The sequence below is a fragment of the Varroa jacobsoni genome, unplaced genomic scaffold (genome assembly GCF_002532875.2).
Source record: "Varroa jacobsoni isolate VJ856 unplaced genomic scaffold, vjacob_1.0 scaffold_812, whole genome shotgun sequence".
Lineage (NCBI taxonomy): Eukaryota > Metazoa > Arthropoda > Arachnida > Mesostigmata > Varroidae > Varroa > Varroa jacobsoni.
In genome coordinates this window covers 39677-55103 of record NW_019213714.1, presented here as the reverse complement: position 1 = coordinate 55103, position 15427 = coordinate 39677, and the positions used below count along the sequence as shown (strand labels likewise).

At 46.2% G+C, this 15427-nt stretch overlaps 1 long non-coding RNA gene across 1 annotated transcript; it reads right to left on the bottom strand.

The window, feature by feature from the left end:
* Nucleotides 1-7250: 7250 nt before the first annotated feature.
* Nucleotides 7251-11347, bottom strand: LOC111264015 (uncharacterized). Its single transcript, XR_002682597.2, has 2 exons — nucleotides 7696-11347; nucleotides 7251-7588 (listed from the first exon to the last, which is right to left on the bottom strand). It is a non-coding gene; the product is annotated as an uncharacterized LOC111264015 (long non-coding RNA).
* Between the last annotated feature and the right edge of the window lie 4080 nt (nucleotides 11348-15427).

Here is a 15427-nt window from a genome sequence, read left to right as displayed (position 1 = left end):
AGAGTGGGGATTGACGCAGTGCGTACAGGGTCCGCGCTATGCATAGCGTTTTTGTACCTTCATATAGTCGCGCACAGTGGGGGTGATCATAGCATTCGCAGCGGCCTAGCATCAGAGCATGAATGGGTTGCTTTGCGCTGCTTGTTTGTGTATACCATACTTTTGCTTGGCTGGCGTTCCTGGTATAGCAGGCCAGCAGCTGGTTTTGCCGGACGAGGCGTTGATGCAGCGATGGCGGAGACAGCAGCAACAACGGCGACAATAACATCAGCAGAGCGGCGTAACGTGAACGCGTACGGGTCCCGTTCAGGGTCACGCTACCAGTCGTGATAACCACCCCGGTGCCCAACAAAAAACCGATGCTCTAAGATCGAATGGCAACAGTTCGAGACTCATACAACCATGTGACTCAAAACACACACACACACACACACACACACACACACACACACGCACACACATATAACAATGCGTTACAACACAACGTCTTCCACATAGAAAACGAAGAAGTTCCTCATTGAACGTTGCTGCTGCTGCTCCCGCCGACTCTGTCCACAGCAGTCCTTAACCATAGTCACAGTTACTTTCGCTTGGCATTGGATAGCCAAAGAAGTTCTTATAGTAGTATCATCATCACCATCACGAAATCCTCAACTATTGCTAGCGTCTTATGCAACCGAACAACAACAAACAGTGACGATGATAACGTCGCCGGTTGACTAAGGCATTGGATGGAGGGTGTCACGAGGAGGAGAACGCGGGCATTGTAATCCATCGGCGTTGTTTGCTGCTGCTGCTGCTGCTGCGCTGACTCTATCGATTCAACCGCCGCCGTTAACGACGACAAATTCATTCAGAGCAGATCGACGGCCGCTGCCTACTGGTCGTGTGTTGTTTGATGCTGTCTTTGTCCGTCGTCTAACAAAACTGAGAGCTGTGGCGTTGCGATATGTCAGTTAGCCGGCACGTTCGCTGCTGCTGTCTCTGGCGATTGGCATTGCCCCACTTTAGCATACAATTATTGCTGAAGCACAGCACTGCCCCTGACAGCTAGAGCTGCGGCTGCTGACGGCAACTTGGAGGTCGACTCGAAGTCGAAATAATTCGCGAGAAGCACCGCGACAAAGACAGCGACGTCACCGCACTGCCAATGGTCAGCCTGAACGGTAGGTAGAAGACGGCAGCAGCGGCATAACAATAATAATAGATGGGAGGGTCAGAGACGGCCGAACGGACCTGGCCAAACTCTGGTGCTGACTAACGCTGATCTATTCAGAACTAGAATAGTATGGGCCATTGTATGTATAGAGAGGAATCGTTCGTTATTTTGCTTTTTGATCCGCAGGTGATGGATAATTAGAAAAATCAAATAATTACTTGCAAATAATTAGCATGGAAGGAAGAAATGACAGCGAAGTTAATAGTGCCAGTAGTGGTATAAATGGGACAGGGCAGAAGCGTCAGAACACCATTACGCCTTACACTCCGCGGCAAAAGCGATAGCTGCTGCTGCTGCTGTTGCGGCAGGCCAACAGGCAAGCGGCTGGCTGGATAACGATCCTTATAGAAAAACGCAAACAATGTAATTAGTTCAAGGCCATTGTCGAAGTACCTCGGGCGAGGGGGCCGGACTTGGACTCCGTCCAGAAACTAAGATAATAATTAGACTAATTGCAAAGGTCGAATAGAAGAAATCCCCTCCGAAAAAGTGGTCTGCCATCGTCCCTTCTACTGGTATGGCAGTCGTACCATTATACAATAATAATTCAATTCATCATTGAACGATCGTTTGTTACTGTTATGCAAAACGAGGCAGGGATCAAACACCAATATACGAACGTTTGACTGGCATTTTTATCACCGTACTCGTCAGGTCTGTTCTCGTAGATGAGTAGATATTTGAACACCTTATATATTTTCTAGCGTATATGTTACACAGATCATAATACCGAAATACTGTCAGCTTTTATCGAAGTTTGGTAAACTCAGGTCCAGTAAAATTTTACATTTTTCATATATGAAATATAGATAGCGGAACATCTGTGTCCAACCAATAGTGGAAAAGGGTTTTTTTTTTACAAGATGAACGCAACGTGGCTTCAGTGATGTACGGGGCGGCAAGGGGCGTGCCATAGTCGACAGACCGGGGTCGAGTATTAAATACGCAAGGAGCAGCGAACGATGCGTTAATGTAGGCATTATTTGTAATGGAGATTATACATACGCGCACGCACACACACACACACACACACACACACATATATATATATGATATATTTTTCATCTATTGCTAGGGCACCGTAGTCGTATACACACTGAAGGAAGTGTTTGCTTCGTTTTTCGTGTGAAGGCATCGGCGAAAAAAGGAATTCACTATGAAAAGCCGTACTTACTAAGCACTGCTACAACACGTAGCATTTATATGCAGTCCTACCAGCTTGCCGTCATGGCTGGCAACAGAACACGCAGACAGAACTTTAGTCGCTGCCATCTTATTGGACCGGCAAAAGGAAGGACGTACATGTATAGTAAATGCGCACAGACACATGAGACGGGAAGGCAGCGGGCGGACGTCGTTGCTTGACGTACGATGGTGGCGATAGGAGCAATAGCTGCACCGTTCAACGAACGATAATATACGAAATGTATATACATAGTACTATGATAATGATGACGGTGGTCGAACCCCGACCGTGTACGTCATTGCTGTTGTCAAACATATTCAAGCGCTGCGCCGTTTGCCCCGGCTTTTGACGGCGGAATTTTCATAAACTTCAGTCTCCGCTACCATTGTGTCGCTGCCTTCTCTTCCTCTTCGTCGTCGTTTTTTTGCCCCGTTGCGCTGCTGTAGCCGCCAGCATCTTGCCACCGACCTTCATTTACACAAGACGTTTGGAGCGAGGTTCTCTATATTTATTGACGTTACTGATACAACTGTCGCTACTGATATTGTCAGAGTCGGTATCAGCGTTATCATCAACAAAGTAACAAAGTAGGTAGTCGAACTTTGGCGCCCTTAACTGGGGCTTTGTTTGGGCGGTGTTGATGGTGTCTGCATTCTGTGGACTCCGCGAGCAGTGCCGATGTTACTGTATCCATGTAATAGTTCCAGCTGCTATTACCGCATCATCATTGGCCAGGGAACAGCACTGTCAGCAGCCGGTTATTGTAGCGTGGGCCACGGGTCAGTGATGGTTGCATCAAAAATAACAATCATCATCAGCGTAATTGTCGTAGTCATTCCTCCCCGCTGGTGTGTGTATGTGTGTGTTTTCGTGTCCATAAACGCCCGTGTAGAACTGATCTAATGACGCCGTTGATCCTTCGACGTGTCTATGCTTTCGTATAGCGAGTGGATTCAAGTAATGTATAAACTATTATAAAATTCGTAAGTTCTAGTGACGGCCGACAATTCAACATTGGTCTCACTCTTTTGGTCAAGTAAGATGACCAATAATAATATTATAACCACGGCAGAGATATTAAATATAGGTCGTTACAGGGTCCGGTGTAGGTTATTTTAGACAGAAGACGAAAAAAAAAAAACAGGTTGATTATCTATTACTCAATGAGTACTTAAGATATTTTTTGTTGTGGTGACGCTTTGGGGAATATGTGCAATTTTTTTCTTGCAGTCTACCAAAAACCTCAAAACTATGTATATGTTGTTCGAGTCCTTAAGCAGCATATACGCTTCTCATGTTTATCTCGTTAATTGAAAGTCTATCCTCCTAATGACGAATACGACCATCTTCGTTTTCGTTCCATCTGCGCCTACCTGTTAGTTTGCCTGACTCAGAAAGAGAGTTCAGTATTAAAGTCTTTCGAAAATTCACCCAAATACCTCTTTTTTTTTTTTTTTTTTATCTTCCGCTAGCTAAAGCAAACAGAAGTGTTCAGCTCGTGAGACGCTTTTGTTAGCGGTTTAAACGACAACAACAATTTCTACTTTGCGACCCCTTGACCTGAGCTGAGGTGAAATGATGACCAATTAGCAAGTGCATCAGTATCGTCATCAAGAAGCGTATTCAACAGTGTTCCAATAATCGGCTGCCATTTTTCTCGAAACGACTCAATCGGGCTCATTCTGTGAATGAGGCGCGAAACTTTAACCCTAAAGAAACAACAGCCCGATGTTATGTCTGGATCTGCTGGTGTCATTACGATTGCAAAGCACAGATTGCCCGAGACACGTACACGTAAACGGTACACGCAGCACGATGTCTGTGCAGCAGTTCACTGAATCACAATGTATTTACGTCTGCACATACGAATTGTACACGCCTTGTCGTACAGTCACCAATAGAACATGGCAAATCAGCCAACAGCCGCCATTTCTCTTGTCACTATTTACCGTTCGCTTTAGACTTTAAACCGACATAGTGAAGTGAGCCCGCGTCGTTACCGCTACAACTGCCGGCAGACGGAAAGCAGCCGACGAACAGTGAGTAACACGACCTTGACCTAACGTAATATATATATATACACGTACAAGCTGAGCGCAGCCTATTGGCTCGGTCCGTTACTTAGCCGGTGTCGCCGCAGGCATCAATGATGGAGTCGCAGGGCAACAACGAATAGCTAACAACAAGAGCTGTAAACAGTTTGCCTGTTACTATTTGCGGCAGCGATGACGACGACGACGACAGCCGCGGTATTGATGTATTGTGTTATATCATGGAAAATAATAGATGATAAAGAAAAGACTCACCGTGGCCTGCAGAAAAAGCAGCTGCAGGAATCTACAATTTCTCACTAAGAAACGTCTCCTCCAAGGAGTCGATGTTTAGTATAATTTAGTCGAGCAGAGAGCTATTAACAGCCGCTCTTGAAATGTTATACGATTCATTCGATAGCAGTGCACACAGAAGCCCAGCGGTAACTTAGGGTTAGTGGTGGCAATGAAAAATTATAGTCAGGGCAAAGCATTATAGGACGGTGTGAAGTAGCATCCAGTACTATGGGTTGTTACGACGTTGTGCGTTCTTTTAGTCAGATTACTAGTCAAATTTCGCGGTTGTAAACATTACTACCGTGTTTTTCCCTCTTGTTTTACGCGGACGTCCGCCTATAAGCCAGTCGCATAGCCAACGACCGCTAACACCAGCTATCCACATGGCGCAATTAGTTGAACCTGTTTAAACTCTTTGAACTCGCGCATGATTGTTTACATTAACACAGAGTCAATTCTAGGGGCATTGACTGCAGTAGAAGATCGAAGTGCGGTCATATACACTACTAATACCCGCATTGCCGCTGCTGCTTTCGTACAGCGATCGACGGTAACCGTGATATGACCGGCCAGATGGGTGGGCAGAAAGGCAGACGGACAAGGGTCAAAAGCAGTGCGTTTGGCCACCTAAAACGTCCGGTTTAAACGAGCCGTCTGAATATGATGTCCTAAACATACCGCGCACGCACACAGCACCTGTTAATACAGGAAAGAGTGGGAACACTAATATGGCAATCGTCGCGTACGTGTTTTTATCAGTTGATTGCGTCGATCAGGTTTGCTTATCTTCGCTGTATCATCGATCGGACCGCAAGCCTAGATCGGACACTCGAATCGACGAAAAAAGGTGCGAGACAGAGATAAAGGGGAACAAGGATCCCGATGTTTGTTGCAGGACCTATAATATCTGTGTCCTGAGTCTTTCTTAGGTTCGCAATAAGCAAATGCTCTTGCAACGGATTCTCGTATTGAGTAAGTTCTTCAAGATGCTTATGAAGCTATGTAAAAGAAGAAACTTTTTGGGCGTCTTGTTCCACTATCCCAGTGGTACAAAATGTGCTCTCCCAGCCTCGCCTGCCACCTGACGCCTTTCTACTTTCCTGCAATCCTTCCTCTTGTCGACGACTATCGCCATCACTGCCTGGTCTTTGAATTCTATGGATGTGTATGTGTTTGTCTGGGTCGGCCCAGAAAGACCAACGATCATATACGATCAGCGACAACCAACGGGACGGGGCTTGAGAGTTACAATACACCGGATAGTGAGCGCATCGGTCAAAGTGGAGAACAACTCGATGGGCTCCACCCGCGCCGTTGGCTACGAAGAAATTGCTGTGCGATTTCTACGCGAAGACGACTCCCGCCAAACAGTTAAGATCACCGCTAGTGATTCCGATGCTGCTCCAGCTGTCTTACACACCCACACACTCATAAACGTATGGACATTAACTAGTGTCACACACTAGGTCAGGCCAGTTCATGAGTTGTATTGAAAAGGGTCGTATACGCAGACCCGTAGTTAGACGCCTGGGATAGCCTGTTACCTTGTATCTTCTTTTAGTTTTCGGATGATTCAGTAGTGGCGACAATACATAATACATCGGTAATAATGGTATTTGAAGAAGTGATGTACGCCAATCTAAATTCTTTACTTCCTTAGATACTAGCGAAAAAGGCCTTGCGAGTGCCGATAGGTTTTTGTTCGAATTTAGGTTAGTGAAGGGGTCAGCGGAATAGGATGCATTTTGACCGAGAAAAGCTGGCTTGACGATCAAATGCACAACACGAGACAGCGAGACAGAGACAAGCCAGTCGGGCTCCTGATACATCCGGGCCGAGAACGCTGAGCGGATCACAGGTGATAAAACGGTTGTAGCTACGTATAGGTATTTATTTATGCAAAGCATTTTCCGAGGCATGATTCGGAGGCCTTCCTATGTAGAAGGAATACGGGTTTACGGAAGCAATTGTGAGTGCGGAACGTGTACATCTGTCTACGCAACATACAGCTGATAGATCAATGTGATAACGGCAAGGGCCGATCAGCTCTACCGTCAGTTTCGGGATTGTAAGGACGTTATACCTATAACCATATAAAAACCTGTCGTCTACATATATAATGAAAATGTAACATCTTATGAGTAGCGAAATTCAGTAAAATGGTTGTTTGCCCATACTCTAACAATCGTCTGGTTGAGAGAAGGTTGCGTTTACGCGAGCGAATCATACTGCTGCTATGATCGCCCAAAGATTTATTTATGTATCTGGTTCAGAACGGCAAAGTGTTGGATCTGCAAGACAGCGCTGACCTACCGGTATCTATCACCTTCGTTTTTAAAAGCTGAAATCGCTATTCTTGAAAATGAAACTTATTTTATATAGCACAGAAGAACGTAGATAACATTATCCAGGAAATCTTAACGTCCAACAAGAAGATCAAGTAGATGATTTCGTTTAAGTAACCAGTGCATCGCGATTTCATCGGCAGTCACCGGTTGTAGAATGATAGGACGGATCGTAATTGTTTTCATAAGCCTTCTGATATTTATTATTATCATCATCATCATAGCCGCGGTAAAAGAGTTAATTGAGAGAACGGTAATACAGACATTGAATAATCGTTATCAAATGTCGATAACAACGGCTAGTCGAAAGTCTTCGGAAGAGCTGCCTTCGCCGTCTTCATATATATAGTCACACTCCTCCATCGGAGTTATCGCCGCCTCAGCCAAGTCTTTATATATATAGCCAAGAGTATATTGTTAATGGTGTTGGTACAAAGGTCACTTGCAATAGCTTCGTCGAACTTATCGGTGACGAATATTTGTACGATGTTTATGCTACATGCATAATTCCCTAAATAATAAAATAATAAAAATAAAGTTTAGCAATCTAAATAAGTTAAATATGTAAGTTAGATATAAATGCCAAGCAACACTGACTCGTAGTAAAAGCAGAACGACCTTGTTCCAGAATTCATCCATGTTTAAGCATAACCGATTGGGTAATCGCCACCGGCAGCAGCGGATGATTGGGTCGTGTTGCTGTTGTTGCATAGAGACGAAGTCAAGGACATCATCGCCGCCGTCGTTGTCACCCGCTGCAAACACGTCATAACATCATTATGGTTGCACGTTGAAGCGTTTATTCCCGCTAGTGGTGGTGCTGCCGCCTAACTAGCAAAGCACGCACCAGTACTATGTGGCACACGAAGTCACTCAGTGACAGCAGACAGGTACTGGGCAGCTGCGTGATGCGGTGGCGACCAACTCGCTCGTGTGGGTTACAAAGTGTCGCGCAACGAAACGAGCGTTACCGTGGCGACAGTAGCCCACACGCCAATAAGAGTAAAACCGTTATATCTATGCGCGAGAAAATAGAAATGCGACACATCGTAACTATGCAGTGGTGATCATTTTCACAGAGTCTTACCCCAGCAAGGTAATTCCTATATAGTTCATATAAGTACGGGGGGGGTAACCATGCCAAAGCAACTAGAACCGAGGCTACAGGCGCCACTAAATTGAAGTGACTACGATAAGGGACGTAATTTTTCCGCATTCACAGCTTCATATGATGCTTGTTGGTCGATATAAAAAAGCCGCTGGAATTTCACCACTTGCTACAAGTCATGTTGGTAGATGCATATTCGGTTAGAAGCGGGGCATATTGCTCGATTTATGCACTGTAATAGGGAAATAAGTTTCTGCAGAAATGATTAGAACTATCGCAAATAGTGTCTTCATCTATAACAAACAAAATATATCTGGGTAATTGTTACTCCTATCGTCAGCACTAGCTCTATCGATTACATGATAATCTAACGTAGCGGTTGCATTTTCCATTACAAAAGAAATCAGTGATGGCTCGTCTTCACTGATGTTGGCCATTACAGGGCAATCTCGCGGTAAAGCCAGTAGCTGCTGCGTGGCAGTAATACTTGTTGCTGCCAGCTCTTCCCCTTGGCATAGGCCAAACATAGAATCGCCTTTGGAACATCCTTGAGACCAAGGCGAGTCAGGAGCCGCGAATTATTCCTGCCCGCCAACAACTGCGAACGGTTCAGCGAACTCTGTTTCATAATCCTTTTTCTTTGCTGTAGTAGCAGCGGCGATAAGAACATCATCAGGAGGACCATCGAAGTATCCAGCCATTCGTTGCTGCTACTTCAGTTGAAAAAGCAGTCCCCATCTGCTTCGGCTTCAGTTTCAGTCATCGCGTTATCGGCCGTTCCGTCTGGGAGGCTCTTCGCAACAGTTGCCACTCGGCTGCTGGTGACTCACAGTTACAGGTCATCAACATGGCAGTAGTAGCAGCAGCGACAACAGATCATTTTCAAAATCCTTTCGGGACATCAGAAGACCCCGACTCGACAATGCTGTTACTGCCGTTGCTTCGAAACACTGCCAAAGTATGAAGGACAGCTACGCGGCGCCGGGATTCGCTAGAGAACAGACCAGAACATCACGGCAACGACGAAGTCGACGGAATCGCTATGCTGTCTGCAATCGCGCTACTGTGCTAATGTCAGCGTTTGCCATTACCAATGCTGTGGCTGTGTAGAGCAACAAGGAAATTTGAGTCTTCAGTCGCAGCTGGGCCGATCATGATCTTTTAACGAACGGCCAGCAAACGCACAGACGCTCGAAAACTTCAGTTTTGAATTGTCGTGGTGGACATAAGGGCCACTGTTGACGGGGCAGCGACAGCAGCAAAGCATGGAGCGATGGCGGCGGCGACTGCTGCTGCAGCCATTACGGACGTTGCAGGCGACTGACGGCAACAGAAAATCAGCAATACAAACCATGCGTGAGCCACACAGACGATAGAAACGTTGGACTGGCACAACACTGTTACATAATACGTGGAGTGTACCGGCACCCCGAGTCAATAAGCAAATGCCAACGTTCTGTTCGTTGACATGAGCGCCGCGTTCTTTTTCGTTCATACGATAGAGTTCCTCATTCTCCGACGATAAGAGCTTTGAGTGGACGTCTGCATGGTGGAAAACTGCGTGGCGCGCGTACGAAGTGTAGCCGCTATAGCAGTAGCAGCCAATAATAGGGTCGTTATCAATGACATACCATTATTATACCTGTTCAATGAAGTCGACATTCTATCGCCATTCCATCCATGACTAACCCTCGTACCCTTGACTTTTGCCGAGCCTATAAGCTGACGGCAGAACGTTTAAAACAGAAAGGCGTGCCTATTGAGAATTCTACTTGACAATCGGTTGTGGACACCAATTAATCATTATGCGGATTAGTCCCTCCTTTTGCCCCCCTACAGACAAAAGTTCGCCTACGCTTCGAGCGCTCCCGTGATGTCCTCGTATAACGCTCGTAGAACGATTGTTTCGACACGTCGGTCAAATCAAGCGAATTCCTCTTATTATCCTTCTTCGGCTTTTACGTATTGAGAACATCTCTACCTTCAATTTGCTAGTGTCTGCTTGTTTCGCCGGTTGATGTTGTCGACATTCTATGGGTACGGTTGACTCGAGTCCGATAAGCCGACTTAGTTACCGATTGATCAGTCGATTCCATTATTTGTTCCTTTCTTTTCATTTAATGCAAAACGCTTTCAGCAGTTTTCGTTTCCCCCGTCTCCCCCTCCGACGCAATGGCCAAACGACCCATCAGTTCGCCTACTTTTTCATTCGGCAGCGTTTTCGCGGCCATGGCATTACCTTTCCCTTCTCGTCGTTGCGGCTACCGCCGCCTCCCAATTGCGTTGACCCTGACGTCGTTGATGGCGTTCTGTCTTGCCGTTGGGAGCTCAAGGGTTCCAGATCCCAGATTTCGTCGCCCTATTCCGCTATACCATCGGCGGTGCTGTGTGGGGCAAGCAGCAACAGCAACGGCGACTGGTGACTGGTTGACGAACGACGAAACGGGCGGGTAGTTACGCGGTTGACTGGATCAGACGGCAGGGGTCGATATTCGTACGATTAGACAAACAGCGGTAGGGGCGAACGGTTTTTTTAGTCGCTGGCTGGAGAACAAACAGACACACTCATTAAGAGAGAGGGTCGGGTAGACGGGTGGATAGATGACCAAACGAATGGAGGACAACAAGAGCAGCGCTTACTTTCCGTAATCAGTCGGGATGGAACGCCAGGCCGCTAACGTTCGCTGCTGCTACTGCCCTTTCACGCTGCCTGGCTGACTGGTTACCGCTATCGTCCGACCAATGACAGTAGCGACAAGTAAAAATTACCGACAACGGCCAACGTGAAGGAAGACAATGCGTTGCGTTGCGTTACGTTACGGAGGAAGCCGGCAAGGTCACACATTATGAGGAGATGCGCGTCAGGGCCGGCATAGGCCGCCACGGCATTAACTGCAGACGGCCGCAACGAACGTATCATCAGCATCAACACCACCAGCGTAGCGAATGCAGGCCGCCGCTATCACTGACGCTGCCACAAAGTTTACACAACAGAGGTAGCGGCAGCAGCAGACGAAAACGATAGAAAACATCTATCCAGTTATGCAGTTATTCATTCAGTGAGCCGGTAACAGCGGCGGTGGCAGTAGCTCGATCGCAATAGGGGGCCATAGGGTGAGATCAGCATCACCACCGTTGGCGCCGCTATCACTACCGATACTACAACTACAGTTAGCTTTTCTAACTGCTATGGCAGCAGCTAGAAAACGAGGGAAGTAAAGTAGTGTTCGTCGTCGTCGTCAGTCGACACTCTGCGCGACTGCCGAATCATCCGTCGACCGCCATCGCCGCCTATAGCAATGGCAATGGCGGCATCGGCGCTAGATCTGGTGGTAATAGCAGTAGCGCAACACCTGCCTCTGACGGTGGCGCCAATAAAACAGCGGCCACGAACATCAACAACAACCATAATACCAAACAGCAGGATGCGACTGCTGCTATTAGCGGGGGCAGCAGCGGTAGTGGTACTGATGAAAATGACGCCAGCCGGGACCACAACTACGGGCCGGTAGCGCCAGTACGAGCAGTCGTTGCAGGGAAATCAGCCGTTCAGCAATCTTAACCAACGGATCAGATGCGGCGCTAGACCAAACGGCACCAGCAGGAACACGGTGCAATTGCTGCTGCTGGCATGAGCGCGTCGAAACGCACACATACGCATAGAAAAAGATAGACCGAGAGAAAGAGCGGACGTAGGCACGGCCAACAGTAATGGTAGGATCGTGTCCAGAGTGACTGACACAATAAACGGACGAACGTCGCAGTCATACGACAGTGCTCGACGTTATTCGAGTGTTCAGTGCCGTAGCGAAAATCGTTGTTGTCACAAGGCAGTCTTTTGCCGCTTTCCGCGTTAACATCCAGCGATTACGTTGGTGTTCGCTTATTTGGTTTACAAATCAATCTACAATGGATGCATGACATACAGATGAAGGAATGGCGGCATGAATAAGCTTCAAGTTAATTCCTGTTAACGAGGTAGCACAATAGTTGCCCATGAAGCTTTGGCCACATCGAAAGATTACTAGAATTATGCATGCTGTAAAATGCTCCCGTGAACAGAGTCACCCGATCGTACAAATAGGACACGTCAAAGAATCACTGTAATCGATAATTTTTACAGAATAAGCTTTAAAAGTTCATACTTTATGTCGATAGACGCCGGATAAAATAACCTAAAGAACACAGAATCAATTTGCACGTGTACATGTAACGATAGAAATTGTCGAGATCGTGCCGAAACGACAAGTCGACAAAAGCAGGCAGCAGTAAAAGCTGGAATCAATTCCAGCTAACTCTAATAGAATCGGGCAAAGGGGCGTACTTCACATGATGATCGGTTTTAATGATACGAAAAATCCTCCTGTGTAAGGGAAAGGTCAGCGTGTCTTCAGACCTTTTTCATACCGTGCGAGATAATTCGCTTGCGAAATGTTTGAGCGTAAAGCAGGAATAGACTATAGATAGCACGCGTCTGTTGTTGTTGCTGTTGGAGACCAAAAAAGCACTTCCCTTCAAGATATTACTCTTTTTTTTTTTGTTCATTAGTTAATCAGCGATCAGAAGCGATCCTTTTCGCAGACAAAATATGATCCTGTGTCTAGACTTTCCGCAATTGAACCAACAGCCACCACCATATTATGCGCCTGTCAGCCACAATAACCTTTCTTTGCCTAACAGCCGCTAATTCCGTTTGTATTATAGTTTCCCTATATTTTCGGACATTAGTGTATTTCTCATTCTATCTATATTTTATGACCATTTCTTGCACGACGCTGCGGAACTCTGAAACTGTAAAGGTGTATATAGAGAAGGTACGAAAAACAGACAATATTCAGAAGCAATTGTCGCATAGCGCCGAGTCTGATGTTCCGGGAATATGAGGATCCGTGGTCACCGGATGCCGAGCAGATGGCAATTGGCCAAAGAATCATTATGCCATCATCCTGCTAGACACAATGTGCACAGCGATGGCTTAAGAAGCAGCGAAGCGTTTCGACGAGCTTCAACGGCTCTCAGCACGTGCTGAGGAACGTCCCTCCTCTGGTCCGTGACAAGACGAGATATCATCTTTTATTTAGCACTCACAACTACTACACAGTGATGCAGTACTTCGACATTGTATTTTGCCTAATAAAAAGGAGAGCAGAGGAAAGAACGGAAGAGTACTCTGAGAGCAGCTGGAAACGCTCATGCACCGATGCGTTGTAAAATAAAGAAAAAAAAATTTTAAAACAAGTGGAAAAGGACACTGCCTGGAACAAAATATGCCTGAAAGAGCTAACAGCCTGCGGCAATAGGCCAGCCAAAACATATAGTCGGGACTTTATACATTTTTTCCACGCAGTTATAGCCAATCATAAGCTTGTGTCCGAGCAACTAGAAAATGAGCTTTTTCATTAGAGATGTTTTTACTCTTCTTCATGTATTGCAGTGAAAATGGTGGCAAATTGTACACGAACGATCATTATGAATCCCGATGCGTATCTATTTATCTAATCTATCAACTGAACAGCACAGATAAGCCTTGGCAGCTCCGTAAAAGCAGATGTCGGCTCAAGGCATTATTGGCTTTTAAGAAAATGTGTCATTTCACGCTTAAATGGTGACAACTTGTCTTTTGCGACATGTTAAGTTTATGGGGTTTGGTGAAGTTACATTTATAGCCGTTATCCTTTAGGAAAATTTGAGGAAATCTTTCAAATTCATTGTACAATGTTGCAATTACTAGCTGATTCTTCAGATCAATATAATTCATAGTTATTGATGCACTCATTTACACAGAAAAATTGTGAAATTTAACTTTATGACCGTAATCACTGTTGTATGTGTGCGAAATCATACCGCGTCTCAAAATATTTCAACAGCAGTCCTACAGCGTAGTACGAATCGGGGGTAAAAAGAGATACAAAGCTAACAGTGGGATTTTTCCATTACGGCTGCTTAAGGTTTTTTGCGTTATTGACCTCATTTTTGTTCTTTCAGCTAAACCTTTTTTTTCTTATCACCCCAGTATCTATATTTTATACAATAGAGTATAGCATACTGTTTTAGGCGCACCAATATATCAACCGCATAAGGTATCACGAAGCAAAGAAGAATAGAACTGCCAGCAGGCCTTTATCTTTTATTGTCGTGCAAATCTGAGTTTGAAAAACTTAGCCAAGATTGTAGCTTGTATAGTGGCTCATCGGTCGGCCAATCCACTAATCGGTTTGTCAGACCAGATTCGTCTAGACGTCTATCTCTTTATCAGCCTATCAGCTTCTCTGTTCATTAGCCCGTCTGCCGGTGTGTCCGTCTATACGGTTGGCGTTGCTATTATTGTTGTTGTCTTCTCTGTCTGTTACATCGTAAGTCGTCGCTCAACAGTGGACCCCGTTAGCGTCCGCTTTGCGCATGCTTTTCAGTGCCATCCCATCCCAGCAGCTCCCCGCACCGGCAGCAGCACGGTTACCACCACTGGCCATCGCGGCAGTCGCTGGTACCACAGAGCCGAAACAAGTGAAGACGATGAGACATGTCAAGGTCTTCTTGCTACTGCTGCTCCCTCAGCCGTTGTTGCTGTTTCGTTTGCAGCTATATCTCTTGCCTCTATTTAGTCTGGTTCTTTACCGCAATAAACAGCAGCAGCAACAGCAGTTAACGGCCCAATCAATCTAGACGGCCGTTCACGCGCAGGCCCACTGGCCTCACCGGCGTTGTAGTCGCCCCCGGCGCAGCAACGTAGCGTCGTGTTCGAACCGAAGTGGTCAGTCTTTTCCATCACCATTGTTCTTGTCGTTGCTGCTGCTGCTGCTGCTGCTGTTGTCGTCATGTGTGTCATCTACTTCGGCAACTTCTATAACAAGCAACGGTTTTTTTGCCGTAGTTCTTTACGGATCCCACCGATGATTACCCGCTCCAGCGGGTACAGTCGCAGAAACGGTACCGAGCGACCGGCCGAGCGACCGACTGACCAACGAACTACGACTATAGTTTTGCCTGCCAGCACTACTCTCAGTCTTTTTGATGCTTTCCTCTTGTCCTTTGTCCGTTTTTGACGCTGTATTGAGAAACTGTCATTCGCAGTTAAGCCCTTAGTTTTCGTTCTGAGGGTAAACCTGCCTTTCTGAGGTAAACACGAAAGCCACCTCCCTTCGTCCACTCGATTTTCCACTTGCGGCACGTGTTGACTTCTAGATCCTTAGCCCGAGTAGCGCGTACTCTCGTGCTCAATGTCAGCTGATACAGCTACGGAAA